The 14,957-nt window shown below is 40.5% G+C and overlaps 1 protein-coding gene across 5 annotated transcripts in view; it reads left to right on the top strand.

The window, feature by feature from the left end:
• Positions 1 to 14,957, top strand: part of CUNH12orf56 (chromosome unknown C12orf56 homolog) — a 117,669-nt gene that overhangs the window by 15,140 nt on the left and 87,572 nt on the right. The gene's annotated exons all lie outside the window — the stretch shown is intronic.

The raw sequence follows: 14,957 nt of genomic DNA, 5'->3' as shown, positions 1-14,957 counted from the left end.
TAACTTTTTTTTTTTGCTTTTTCTTGGAGGAGGGAGGACAGGACAATTGGGGTTAAGTGACTTGCCCAAGGTAACACATCTGTCGGATTTTGAATTCAGGTCTTCCTGACTCCAGGGCTGGTGCTCTATTCACTGCGCCACCTAGCCACCCCTTTACCTAACTTCTTAGTGGACTTGGCAATGCTTTGAGTATGTAAGTCATATGACTTTTTTATTTCTTTTATTTATTTCTTCATTGGTAGATGAGATTTTCTCACCAGGAAGACCTTACACCAGTTAAATCACAGGTCTGGTCCAAAAACAAACAATGAAAAGCATCTTTGTGTAACAACAAAGAACTGCTTAGGTTTGATTCATGCCCAGAGTCTTTGCAAGAGGGAGTGGAAAGGTATGTGATATACAATATAGGTCAGGTATGGGACAGCTATTTATTTCTTCCACATTAAAGAAGTTCATAAAACTTAAAACTCACAAGTGTGCTTTGTCAAAGCCTTAAATATGAAACAGTAATTTTTACAACTACTATTATATTCTTCTGGAGGTTAATATTTAAAACATCAGATGTTTTCTGAGACTAAGGAATCAGCCCTTCACATTCACATTAGCTCTGTCTGCACTGTCCAAATACCACTCTCTAAATCCATATCTTTTAGTGAGTCAGGTCAGGGCTCGGGCTTTATCACCCTGACAATAGCCTTAAAAAGCAATAGCACTGGAATAACTATATTAATGCCTTTCTTTAACTCCTAAGGGCAAGTCCCAGAAGGATAGACAGTTTCATACCATATATTCTGGGGTTAGAAGGAGAATGTGTCAGAGGGTAGAGTTGCTACTCTTAAAATGACGTAGTCCTCTCATGCTTTCCCACTGTCATTAAAGGCAGTGGGGAAGAATTAAGGGACCATTCAAGGTTTGCTCCAAATCCAAAAGTCCTTCATCTCTGAGCCATAACATATGTAACCTACTGGAAGTGGCCCAAAGTCCCATAGACCAGGTGTTCTCCTTCATTCGCTCCCATTATTATAATATATCAAAGTTTAGCATTTTCATAGCAGAGCCGTAAGTAGTAAAACGGAAGAGTATTCTTTACTTCAAAAGGCATTGATTATATGATACAAAGGAAACAAATCTCTGTCATAAAGTATTATAATATAAAGCTTTGATTTTTTGTTTCCTGCCAATATCCCAGCTATTAAGATGATTAAAAAAAACTCAGGCAATCTCGTAGCTAAGAGTGAACTCCAGAAGACATGTATTAGCAAGGGTTTGAATTTAGCTATGTCAGGTTACCATCTGTCACTTAATTTTTGGACAGTGGCCTTGATTTCAGGCATAAGGAGGCTTTTGAGGTCATTCCTTTCTTAACAGTGCAGTCAGTGTTAAACTTTGTAATGAGAAGCTTCTTTATCAACTATGGATGTTAAATTAACCTTGTTGAAATTTCTGGCAGCAATCTTATGTCACCTGTTAAGTTGCCTAATAATAATGTTCTTTGCTCTTAAAAAACAAACTGATGCCACACTCTTTCCTTAAAATTCAATATTTCATGTTATGAATGTTATCACCATACTTGTGACCTTTCTAAGGTTTTATTATACCTTACTGTTTGGATGGAGAATGAACCTTTTTGGCTTCCTTGCCTGACTTATTAGCATATTTGTAAGTTTTCTCCCTGGAAGGCCGCTGCTATGCTCATAGTTTGTAGACATCTGCATTCCCCAAACTGTAACTCACAAGCCCCCACCAGTGAACTTCCCCTTAATAGTTACCCAGGAGACACAGTTAACTCACAGTAAAGGTATTTACTAAGATGACTTATGGCAAAAACAATAACAAAGCTTAATCTTCATAAAACTGACATACATTCTATCACAAATACGGTGTTCATAGGAAGAATGGGAACAGAGTATAATAATAGTGAGGTATGTAAAAAGGAAATACTTGGGACCAAAGCAACTCATGCCTCTGGTACCATAGGGCCTTTCTCTCCTTGTGGAGTTCTCTCTACAGCTTAACTCTCAATTGCCAGGGCCGCCAGTTCTCTCTCTCTCTCTCTCTCTCTCTCTCTTAATGCAATTGGGGTTAAGTAACTTGCTCAAGGTTACAGGGCCAGTTATTACTTCTGGGTGTGGTGCTGAGTATCTGAGCCCGGATTTGATCCAGGTTATCCTGACACTGGAGCTGGTGCTCTTACTCGCTTGAGCCACCTGGCCGCCCCTAAGCAAATGGGGTTAAGTAACTTGCTCAAGGTTACACGGCCAGGTGTTTCTGGGTGGGTGCTAAGTGTCTGAGCCCGGGATTCGATCTCCAGATCTTCTCAACACTGGAGCTGGTGCTCTTACTTGCTGTGCTACCTGGCCGCCCCCCAGTTCTCTCTTGAATCAATAGTTGGCTCTCTCCACTGCTTCTAGCAGTCATATTCCTTGAAATGTGCCCATGCCCGTCTTTCTGGAGAATGTGTATCTCTGCTCTCTCAACCATGCCTCACGCTCTCCTGAGCTGGTGGATGGCATGTCCCCTTCTAGATGACTAACTCTGATACTAAATGCTTTGGCAGATCTTCTTCCCTTTCTTTCTCCCTTATTGTATAAATCCTATAAGCCACAAAGCCAGTGAATTAAAGAAGTAAGAAAATAGTAATTCTGTTCTACCTCCTTCAAAATAAGGGAATAAAATCACTTAGCAAATATATGAAGGGGGTAATGAACCTGGCAACTTGATTGACTTTTGGTTTCCAATCTTGCATTGAGAGGGCAGACTTTATTTCCTGCTTATGCTATGCTCTTACAACTTTATTTGATTTCACAATTTGAATCAATTTGGTGAACTCAGTCCAGTGCCTTCTATGAACCAAGACACTATGAATAGACACTGGAGGTGGAGTATAGTTGTGTCTGACTCTTTGTGATCCCCATTTTGCGGTTTTCTTGGCAAAGATATGGATTGGTTTGCCATTTTTTTCTTCAACCCATTTTAAGATGAAGAAACTGAGGCAAACAGGGTTAAGTGACTTGCCTAGGGTCACACAGCTAGGAAGTATCTGAAGCCGGATTTGAACTCAGGAAGATGAGTCTTCCTGACTCCACCTTTTCACCACCTAGCTGCCCCAAGACAATGGAGACATAAAGGTAAAAAAATAACATTAACCTAGCCTTCTAAGAGTTTATACCCTACTAGGAGGGTATATTTTAATTATTATTAATAAAATGAATAATTTTATTAATTATTAATAAATTAAAATTAAAAGGTAGAAATAAGGACAAAAGAGGAGTTTAGATACAGTGCTAAATGAAAAGTTGAAGGAGGGGTCATATTCCGCTGGAGAATAGAGGTAGAGAATTAGGGAAGTTTTCTCCATTCAGAGCTACCACCTAAGTTAAGGGCCTTGTTGTCTCTCCCTGGGACTATTGTAATATCCTTCTAAGTGGAGGTTATATATGTACAATCATGTAAAATGTATTTCCATATTAGTTATGTTGTGAAAGAAGCTGCCCCAAATGGAGAGAACCATGTTGCTGATACTGTGTTCAATGTTCTCCTGGTTCTGCTCACTTCACTTTGCATCAGTTCATGTAAGCCTTTCCAGATTTTTCTGAAATCTGAAATCTCATCATTCTTATAGCACAATAATATTCCAATACATTCATATACCACAACTTGTTCAGCCATTCCCCAATTAATGTGCATCCCCTCAGTTTCTAATTCTTTGCCACCACAAAAAGAGCTGCTATAAATATTTTTATACATGTGGGTTCTTTTCCTTTTGGAAAGGAAGCATTTCAATAGTAGCAATGGTGGGACATTTCTCTGTTCTGTGTATGTGTGTGTGTGTGTGTGTGTGTGTGTGTGTATGTGTGTGACAGAAACAAAGGCATGGAAGCAAGATAGATCAGGGTAAGAACAGATGTTGGGAAACAGCCCAATTTAGTTGGATCAGAGAGTACATGAAAAGTATGTACAGGATTGGCAGGGCAGATTGTAGCCAGATTATAGAGACTGCTGAATAGCAAGTTAAAGAGCTTATTATGCTTTATTTGGTAAGCAATGGGGGATCACTGAAGGTCTTCAAACAGAGGTATGGTTCGTTTAGAGCCATATATTAGAAAGATCCTTTTGATAGTGATGTGAATGATGGTTTGGAGATGGGTGAGACCTGAGGCAGGAATACCAGTTAGGAGGGTATTAAAATAGTTCAAATGAGAGAAAATGAGTGACTGAACCAGGCAGTGAGAATGGAGATTAGGTGGCAGGTATTAGATGTATTTTGGATATAGAATTGATGGGACTTGGAACTGATTAGATGTGGGAAGTAAGAGAGAAGGATCAAAGATTACCCCCAAGTTTTGAACCCTGCATGACTTGGAGGATAGCAGTACCATAAATAGAAAATAGAGAGTTTGAAGGGGGAGATTTCTTTTACTCCAAGTAAACTGGGCTGCTTCCCAATGCCTGTTCTCATCCTGTTCTATCCTACCTCGTGCCTTTGCTTTGAGGAGATGATGGGTTCAGTTTCAAACAGTTTGAACTTGAAGATATCATAGTGGAGGCAGTTGAAAACGTAAGACTGGGACTATGTAGCAAGGCTGGATAGGGCTGGTGATGCATGATTGGTAGTCATTTGCACAGGAGAAAACTGAAAACATGGGACTGGAATGAGATCACCAAAGGGGAGTGTAGAGAAAGAATAGTAAGGGAGAGAAGAGAATTTAAGATTCTTTTCTCTGTATTCAAAGCCTCAGAGGAATTATATGCTCTTTAGATAAATTCTTAGATCTTCTACTATTCAGGGTTAATGGAGAGAAGGGGAGGGTTTAGCAACAACTTTAGCACCAGGACTATACTAATGGAACTGGCAAAAGCCTGTGACACTTCTAGCTTGTTCAGCACACAGATGTGAGAGAAGGAAAGGAGAGAGGAAGAAAGGTAGAGGGAAAATAAAGGTAAGAGAAAGAGAAAACAGTGATGGAAAGGAGGGAAAGACAAGGAAATCATAAGAGGAATTAAATTTTAAAATTTCATAAGGAAATTGTGGAATATAAGGAAGATAAAGGCATAATGGAAGACAGCCTGTGCCCTGAAGGTGCCTTCATTCTGGTATTAGTAAAAAGTATGGCTTCTTCTTCTAGTGAATGGCGGATGGAGCTGCAGAAGGTGTGGCAGGCCCCGGGGGCCCTGGCATTGGAGGCTGGGGAGGCTTCCTCAATGGCTTCGGCAGTGGGGGCCATGGCCGAGGCCGTGGCCGTGGCCTCAGGGCCTGGGGAGGAAAGGCCGAAGACAAGGAGTGGGTTCCTGTCACTGAGCTGGGCCGGCTAGTCAAGGACATGAAGATCAAGTCTTTGGAAGAGATCTGTCTTCTCTTGCTTCCTATCAAGGAGTCTGAGATCATAGATTTCTTCCTGGGATCTTCATTGAAAGATGAGGTTCTGAAGATCATGCCTGTTCAGAAACAAACTAGGGCTGGACAACGTACCAGGTTCAAGGCTTTTGTGGCCATTGGTGATTACAATGGCCATGTTGGTCTGGGTATCAAGTGCTCCAAGGAAGTGGCCACAGCTATTCGTGGTTCTATCATTCTGGTCAAGCTGTCCATCGTTCCTGTGAGACGTGGCTACTGGGGGAACAAGATTGGCAAGCCTCACACAGTACCCTGCAAGGTCACTGGGCGATGTGGGTCGGTTCTGGTGCGCCTGATCCCCGCCCCTAGAGGTACTGACATTGTTCCAGCTCCTATGCCTAAGAAGCCCCTGATGATGGCTGGAATTGATGACTGCTACACTTCTGCCACTCTGGGCAACTTTGACAAAAGCTACCTTTGATGCCATCTCCAAAACATACAGCTATCTAACCCCAGACCTGTGGAAGGAGACTGTGTTCACTGAGTCTCCTTATCAGGAATTTACCGACCATCTTGTGAAGACTCACACTCGAGTATCTGTCCAGAGGACCCAGGCAGCTGCCACATAGATGTTTTTTTTTTTTTTATGAACAAATAAATTGAACTATGCCTGCTAACAACAACAACAAAAAAAAACTATGAGTAATAATGTCCAGCTCTTAGATCTGTGATCCCACAATATAAAATTATTTTCAAGAGAGCAGAGGACTTTTAGGATAGGTATCTTCAGAACCAGTTCTGGTCTCCAACCCATCTTCCACAGAAATGCTGAAGTCATTTTCCCGATGGACAGCTATGAGTCTATTAATAGTGTGCCACCCTTGCAGACCTCCTTTCTTCATTGGTTACTTGCTCCCTGGGACTTACCGTTTTAGGTCGAACCCACTCATGCTTTCCCTCACTCTTACGTTGACTCTTTATGAAGCCCATTTCCTTCTTTTCTCCTGTCCATTGGCCCCTCCCAGGACCTTTCCCGCTCTTCTTTCTCCTCCCTTTCCTGTATCTCTCTGTGTATTGTCTTACCCCATTCTAGTGCTTCTTTCCCCATTATAAACTCCTTGAATGTAGGAATTAGTTCGCTTAAATTTGTGTCCTCAGTGCTTAGCATAGTTCTATCTATCTCTGTCTTTCTCTCACTCACCTACCTACCTGCCTATCCAAATTGACCTCATGTGCCTTCCTCATGCAGGGCATTTTATCTCCAACCTTTATATGCTTGGAATACACTTGCGCCTTATTTTCACTTTTTGAAACCCCTAGTTTTCTCCAAAACTCAAGCACTACCTTCCACCTTTTCTCATGAGTACCTTCACTGACCAACTCATCCCCCACTCCCTGCTCCTAGAGCTTTCTAAAAAAAAAATAAAGTATATATTTTATATATGCTTATATGTCTATATGTGTCTCATAATGGAGTTAAACTTCTTGAGGGGAGGGACTGTTTGATTTTTGTCTTTATATCTCTAATACCCCAGCTTATGAATTAGCTTGTTGATGTAAGGTAGAAAGGGCAGGTAATCCAAGTTTTACAGATGAGAAAGTTGAGACTTAAGGAAGGATAATAATTTGCCAGGTTCACATATCTCGTTTGTGGTAAAATTATGACTGTAGTCCATGTCTTTTGTTTCCCTTTCTGCTACAAAATATGCATAAATTCTTAATAATTCAGTAATCTCAAGCACATAGAGTAGATACCAGCTACATGGGATAGAAAATGAAGTCCAGGGATTGAATCCGGGATCAGATACTTAGCACCCACCCAGAAACACCTGGCTGTGTAACCTTGAGCAAGTTACTTAACCCCGATTGCTTAAAAAAAAAAAAAATGAAGTCCAAATTTGGAAAGAATTCTCACTTGTTTTCATTTCATCTAGATCATAGGTTCCCAAAGTGGGTGATACCACCCCCAGGGGGCACTTGACCAATGGGAAGGTAGCTTTGGGTGCAGTTGGGGGGCACTGAATAAAAATAAAAGGGTGGAAGCATAAGGAAAGAAGAGAATTTTGAAAAAACCGCTAATACATGTTTCATCTGTTGTATAAGTTAAAATCGTAGCAATTATATTATTTTCCAAATAAATACACAAAATGCAAGTTATAACCCAATCAGTGGTCAAGTCTGCAAACAGGTCTTAACAAGAACATGTTGGCAGGTGAACATGTTGTGCATTGTCGGGAAGTCCAGCATGCATCAGCAGGAATATGTGAGTGTAATGGCTGTGATGTCATAGTCACATGACTTGCTATAGCATCATCAAAATTTCAGTTCAGGAAAAGACCCCACAAATTTACAATAAATTATTAAAATGAAGATGTGTCATTTTGAAAAGTTATATATATATATATATATATATATATATTTGAAATGATGAAAATTTTAAAAAACAGTTAAAGGGTTAAAGAAAGTAGTTTTGGGTGTGTGTGTAGTAGGACAAATGAGTTTGGGAACCTTTGATCTAGATAATAGCAACAATAATGATAGTAATAATAGTAATAAATATAAATAAATATATAAATACAAATATATATTTATTAAATATAAATATGTAAATATTTATATAAATAAATGAATAGTAATAAACAGCAGTCAGCACTTAAAGAGTGCTTTAAAGTTTGCAAAGAATACCAAGACATTTGTTATCTCATTTGATCTTAACAACTCTGTGAGGGAGGCCATTTTGCAGATGAGGATAATGAGACTGAGAAAAGTTAAATGACTTGCCCAGGGTCATTCAGCTAATAAGTATCTGGGGACAGAATTTTAACTCAGGTCTTCCTGACTCAAGGACTCAAGTCCAACACCACCCACTGCCATCACCAACCTCAAGGCCAGACTATTTATAGCCTAGAATCCAGACTCCAGAATCTAGAAGCTAGACTCCTTGAGAAGTCTATAGGGTCACTTTTTTTTTTTTTTTTGGTAGCTATTTAGGCGTGTCTAACTCTGTATGCCTCATTTGGAGTTTTCTTAGCAAAGAAACTGCAGTGGTTTGCCATTTCCTTCTCCAACTTATTTGGCAGATGAGGAAATTGAAGCCTAGAGCCTTAAGTGACTTGCCCAAGGTCACACAGCTAGTAAGTGTCTGGAGCCATATTTCAATTTAGGTTTTTCTTCCTGACTCTGCTGGGGAGGGGAGGGGCACTCTATCCACTATGCTGTCTAATCTCCCAGTTTATTTTATACCCTGGGTTATCTAGGAAGATGCAATCATCTTTCTATTCTAATCAAGATCTTCCTCCAAAGCCTTGTCTAATCTTTTCCCCTGCAGCTAGGATACTGCTGCCCTTTTTCTTTTGTTTTTGTGGGTCTCTAACTTCTAAGCTATTTACTTTCTTTTTCAGTAAACAGAGAAATTATCCCTGTGTATTCAAGATAAGCTGATTGCAACAAAGATTAACATAACAAATGGATAGAAGCCAGATCCTGGAGATATATATTTGTTCATTTACATTCAGTAGGGCTGGTTTAACTCAGGAAGTGTAGTTTAAGAAGGTAATTGCATCATTTAGACCTTTGCAGTGTGGTTAATAAATATTAAACAGTAAATACAGAATAGCTCCTCCACCTTTGTTTCTTCATGTATAAGAATCTAGGTACTAAGGAAACCTGCCACAAGTACTGGGAACACATACTGTAGAAAGATAATAAAACAGTCTTTGGTAGGATGTTTTTAAAGATCTCCCGCTGGTCCGATCAGACAACAGTAATAATGTGTATAATTGTAATTATTATAATATATTACTATTATAAAAATAATCGATTTTAACTTTATATAGAAATTAAATGAAGTCCCTATTTCAGGTAGCATACTCTCCCATTTATATTTAATAGATAATAGATAACCCAAGGAATAAAATAAACTGAGATAAGGTAGCAATATGGATGGAGTGCAGGGAGTAGAATCAGGAAGAAAAACCTGAGTTCAAATCTGGCTTCCAGACCCTTACTAGCTGTGTGACCTTGAGCAAGTCACTTAACACTCTTGGCTTCAATTTCCTCATTGGGATTCATGATGATTTTGACGTGTGGAGCTAAAATTTACCTCTGCTTACCAAATACTTTCTTTTATTGATCAGGCTTGAGTTAAAACACCAGTGTAAATAATTCAGCAGGGCAATGCTTAAAGTTTCCTAGGGCTCTCCCAACTTGCCTCAGAGGCAGCTGCAGGTGTAACAGCAGCTCTCCCACAGGAAGTTCTCCCCAACCAGGCATGGGTCTCTGGGCTTCCTGCCCTGAAATAGAAGTAGCAGGCATGGGGGAAAGGTGAAGAGCTTCCCCAAAGATGACCCCACCAAGCCTGTCCACCTGACAGCCTTTCTGGGCTATAAGGTGGGCATACCCACATCGCTGAGAGGTGGACAGGCCTGGCTCAAAGTTCAGCAAGAAGGAAGTGGTCCAAGCCGTCCCCATTGTGGAGATATCCCCCATGGTCTTTGTAGGCATTGTGGGCCACACACAGACCCCGCAAGACCCGCAGAGCTTCAAAACCATCTTTGCTGAGCACATCAGTGATGAGTGTAAGAGACAATTCCATAGGAACTGGCATAAGTCCAAGAAGAAGGCCTTCACCGAGTACTGCAAGAAGTGGCAAGATGATGACAGCAAAAAGCAGCTGGAGAAAGACTTCAGCAGCATGAAGAAGTACTGCCAGGTGATCCAAGTCATTGCCCACACCCAGATGTGCCTGCTTCCTTGAGGAAGAAGGAGTCTCACCTGATGGAGATCCAGGCTAATGGCAGCAGTGTTGGCTGAGAAACTGAACTGGGCCCTCAGGAAGCTGGAGCCATGTTCGCTGTGTTAGGGAAGGATGAGATGATTGATGTCATTGGAATGACCAAGGGCATGGGTTATAAAGGTGTCACCAGCCACTGGCACACAAAGAAACTGCCCTGAGAAAAACTCACTGAGGCCTGCATAAGGTGGTGTGTACTAGAGCTTGGCATCCTGCCCATGTGGTCTTCTCTGTGGCTTGAGCTGGTCCCAAGGGCTACCACCATTGCTCTGAGATCAACAAAAAGACCTGCAAGCTTGGCCAGGACTACCAGATCAAGGATGGCAAGCTGATCAGAAATAACGCCTCCACCAGTTATGATCTGTCTGATAAGAGCAGCTCCTCTCTGGGAGGTTTTGTCCACCAGGTGAAGTGACCAATGACTTAATCATGCTGAAAGGCTGTGTCGTTGGGACTAAGAAGCATGTCCTCACCCTGAGAAAGCCTGTTTGGTACAGACCAAACGTTGAGCCCTGGAGAAGATAGACCTGAAGTTTATTGACACCACCTCCAAATTTGGCCACGGTCTGGAAATGATCGTGGAAGAGAAGAAAGCTTTCGTAGGACCACTCAAAAAAAGACCATGTTGCAAAAGATGAAGCTACTTAGTGTTTCCAGACCAACTTGGATCTGGTGGATTCTCAATAAACTTTTCAGAGCTTAAAAAATAAATCTCCTAGGGAACAATCTGTTTTCAAACATGAAACAGCAGTTCATAAATGCCCATTATGCTGAAGAGGGAGGAGGGGATATCATTGCAGTGGACCAGCCCTGTCTCCACCCATTCCCTGCCTGCTTCTTCATTCAACCTTCCAGCCTCTTGGAATTCCTAGACTCTTCTGACTCTGTTCAAGCATCATCTCCCAATCTCTCAATCTCCCTTCTGCTAGAGTGCTGTCCCTTCAAACCCCATTAATTTTTATTTTAAAAAATACATTTTATATTAACCTACATATGTACATGGTCTTCACCTTGAGGTCAGGGTACTTTTCATTTTGTGATATTGCCTAGCATATACTGGGCACTTAAGAAATACTTAGTGATTGATTAAAAATTTTGCGTGGGGCCCAATCCCTCCTTTCAAGTACTGAAACTAGAAAAAGAAATAATCTCCACCAGAAAATACTTTGCCACTGTAGCTTGAATTACTATATGTACTTTCATAACATGTAAATTAATATATTACATCATTTAAAATTCTTCCCAACTTAAATTTTAAACGATGGAATATTTCCTTATATTAGCCTTAACCGACAGTTTTATTAGGCTTATTTTTCAGTTGCATAAGAGGAGAAAGAGGCCACCTCAACAAAAAGCTCTCTTGGTTGCCATTTGTGAAGGTGGTACCTACATATTCTCCCTTAATGCTAAATGCCAACCATCACTATCACCTTTCTGCTGGCCTCACTCTCCTAGTTTTGACATAGTTAATCATTTTGGCAATGGACCGTCCCCTTATTCCATTTCTATTCACTTTCTGCCAACCTTAACCCTGTGTCACTACCACCAGCTTTCTCTGTTCCAATTTCCAGTCTGCTGAATGCTGCTGGAAGAAGTCATGAAATTAATTGTGCCAAATGGTTCCAATACAAATCCATGCCAACTATCAGTCTCAGCTGGGCTTTCATTTCTTTAGGACAATTCTTCCCCAATTAACTCTCTTTAATGTTCTCCTAGGAAGTTACTAATTCCCTTACCTGCTGTCTCTGAAGGCAATGTTGCCTTTTACTTTTTTGAGAATCTGTCTTGAAGGTTAAGCTCCTTGAAGGTGCTATCTCCTCAATGAAGTTATCTCCCATTCCCAGAAGTGGCAGTGCTTTCTCACTTCTCAAATTATTTTGCATTTACTTTTCCATGTATAGACTGTATCCCCCAATAAAATATAAACTCCTGGAGGGCAGAGAATGTTTTATATTTAGCTTTTTATCTCTGGTACCCTGCAGTGACTTACTAGTAACATACATTTAAGGTTTATTTATTAAATTGAATTAATTTATATCCAATAAATTAATAAAATTTTTACCAATCCTTTCTGCTAAAATAAGCCCCATTGAAGGTCTCCACTAGAAAATACTTTGCCACTGTAGCTTGAATTACTGTATGTACTTTAAAGTAATAACATCTAAATTAATATATTCCATCATTTAAAATTCTTCCCAATTTAAATTTTAAATGACAAAATACTTCCTTAAATTAGCCTTAACTGACAGTTTTATTAGGCTTACTTTTCAGTTGCATAAGAGGAGAAAGGTACAGTTAAAAGACTGCAGGGAAATATGTACCCAGGTTCCACATATTTGAAAGAAGTTTATATAGGAAACTTTCCTGATTTTTTGATTCAGAATATTCCGTTTTTAATATTTGCTCCCTAATGACCCTTGTGACTCTACTTTGGTCCACAGCCTAATCTAGTGAGCTGAAACCATTTCTGGTAACCAGTGGAGACTATGAGCATAGCTCTGTGGTGGGGAAGACTCTTGGCATCCCAGCCTTGTTAAAGTGAAGATTAGCAAATGTTTAAAAAAAAAAAGTGCCAAAGACTATTAACCCCGAATTGAGACTTTATTCTGATATTGCTTGAGAGAGGAGGAGGGAAAGGAAAATGAAAGAGCTCTGAAAATGATAATTTGGGTGGGGGGGGGAAGGAGTAGTTGATGCTTAGAGTATCTTATATATTAAAAAAATAAAACAAGCAATACAACATATGTTAAGTGTCTACTTTGTGCCTAGTACTATCCTAAGTGTTGGGAGGGATAAAAGAAAATTTGATATTATGTCTTTATATTCCTAGCATCTAGCACAGTGTAAGGACTTAATTAAATGCTTGTTGAATTGAATGACCCATGTCCTCATGGATTTGGAGGTCTAGTCCTGTGTCAAGAATTGCTATTGGATATTTTAAACTTGTTATCTTGTATTATTTAGTTATATATATATGTATATATATATATATTAGTCATGTCTTACTCCTGCTGACCCCATTTTGGGTTTTCTTGGCAAAGATACTGGAGTGGCTTGCCATTTCCTTCTCCAGCTCACTTTACAGATAAGGAAACTGAGGCAAACAAGGTTAAGTGACTTGCCCAGGGTCACACAGTCAGTAAGTGTCTGAAGCTGGATTTGAACTCTGGAAGAAGAATCTTCCTGATTCCAAGCCCAGTGCTCTGTCCACTGTGCCAACTAATTGTCCAGGTGTGTAGATACCTCAAACTCAAAATGTGTAAAACAAAACTCATGGTCTTTTCTCCCAAAGCTGCCCCATCCTTCTGCCTTCTCATATTCACATTCTCTTGGTCATTCTCACCTCCTCATTCTCATTCACTCCACATATCCCATCAGTTGCCCAGTCTTACGGTTACTCTTTCATTAGCATCTCTCGTATTGGTCTCCTTTCCCCTACTCACATCCTAGTTCAGACTTTCATCACCTCTCATCTTGACTACTATAACAGCCTCCTAATCGGCATCCCTCTTCCTCCTACCTCGTTTCTCTCTACTCTCATCCATTCTCCACATGGTCACCAGAGTGATTTTCCCAAAATAGATCTGACCATATGTCCAGTGATTTCCTTTTATCTCTCCAGAATCAAATATAAACCCCACCACTGGTCAGTTAAAGCTCTTCACAGTCTGGCTCCTTCCTGCCTTTGCAGTCTTCTTCCAGGTTACTCCTTTCTGTGCACTTTTACTGTCTAGCCATACTGGTCTGCTTTCTGTTCCTCATACCCAAGTGAGTGGGATAATGAAAACTTCTCAGACTATATCCGTCCTAAAATCTAGTAAGGTTTCTGGTGGGAACAGGCCATTTCACCCTTCCCCCTTCTTTACTACATTCAATCAGCCTTAAACCCTTCAAGAATTTTAGGAATCTCTTCCTCCCCTTCCCTTGCTGTCAATCAGCATTAAGCCCTTTAGGAATCTCTTGGAACCCTTTCCCCTTCTTCACTTTAGCCAAAGGAGAAATATGCACACTCGGATTGGCTATACCCTGTTTTCTTGTTCTTTGTCTTTTCTTGCCCAGACTGTAAGCCCACCTCCCAGCCACTGAGAGATAGTGGCAGACTTCTTTGTTCCTTGTCATTGGAGAAGATTTCGTGCTCAGATTGTCAGCCCGCCTCGAAGTCAGTGGGAGTAAGGGACTGTGGTGGGAGGGGGCTTGACTTCATTAGGGTATAAAATCTTGCTTTGCTTTCTGTAACATGCCTCATTCCACTGGTTTGCACTGGTGGAAAGGATGCCCTTTTCTCATAAGAACTGAATAAAAATTTCCTGTCCTTACCTGGAGACACCTCTGGTTTTAATTTTTGGGTAGGGGATTTTTGGGGCCCCCATACCCCTCACACAAGGATCCATCCCCATTTCTGTGTTTTTGTATAAGCTCTTCCCTATGCCTGGAAAGCCCTACCTCCTCAGCTTAGTTTCTTGGAATCTTTCAAGACTGCACAAGCATCACCTTCTGACACAGGTCTTTCTATTCAGCTCCTAGTGCCTTTCCTCTTAGGTTACCTAGTATATATCTCTTTATGCCTTTTTACATACATGTTATTCTAAGTCAGAATGTAAGCTCCTTGAAAACAAGGACTGTTTTGAATTTGTTGTTTCCCAGGGCCTGGCTCACAGAAAGGGTGCTTAATAAGTGATTGCTGATTGATTGGACTGCTCATTGAGGATCTCTAGTATCTCTCTCTTTTGTTTTTTTTTTTGGAGGGGGAAAGGCAGGGCAGTTGGTGTTAAGTGACTTGCCCAAGGTCACAGGGCTAGGAAGTGTTAAATATTGTAGGGCAGATTTGAA

The sequence above is a fragment of the Petaurus breviceps genome, unplaced genomic scaffold (genome assembly GCF_028583685.1).
Source record: "Petaurus breviceps papuanus isolate PSGF00001 unplaced genomic scaffold, PetGlider_PUasm1.0 154, whole genome shotgun sequence".
Lineage (NCBI taxonomy): Eukaryota > Metazoa > Chordata > Mammalia > Diprotodontia > Petauridae > Petaurus > Petaurus breviceps.
Note: the sequence above shows the minus strand (reverse complement) of the source record. Positions and strands in the feature narration are given on the sequence as shown.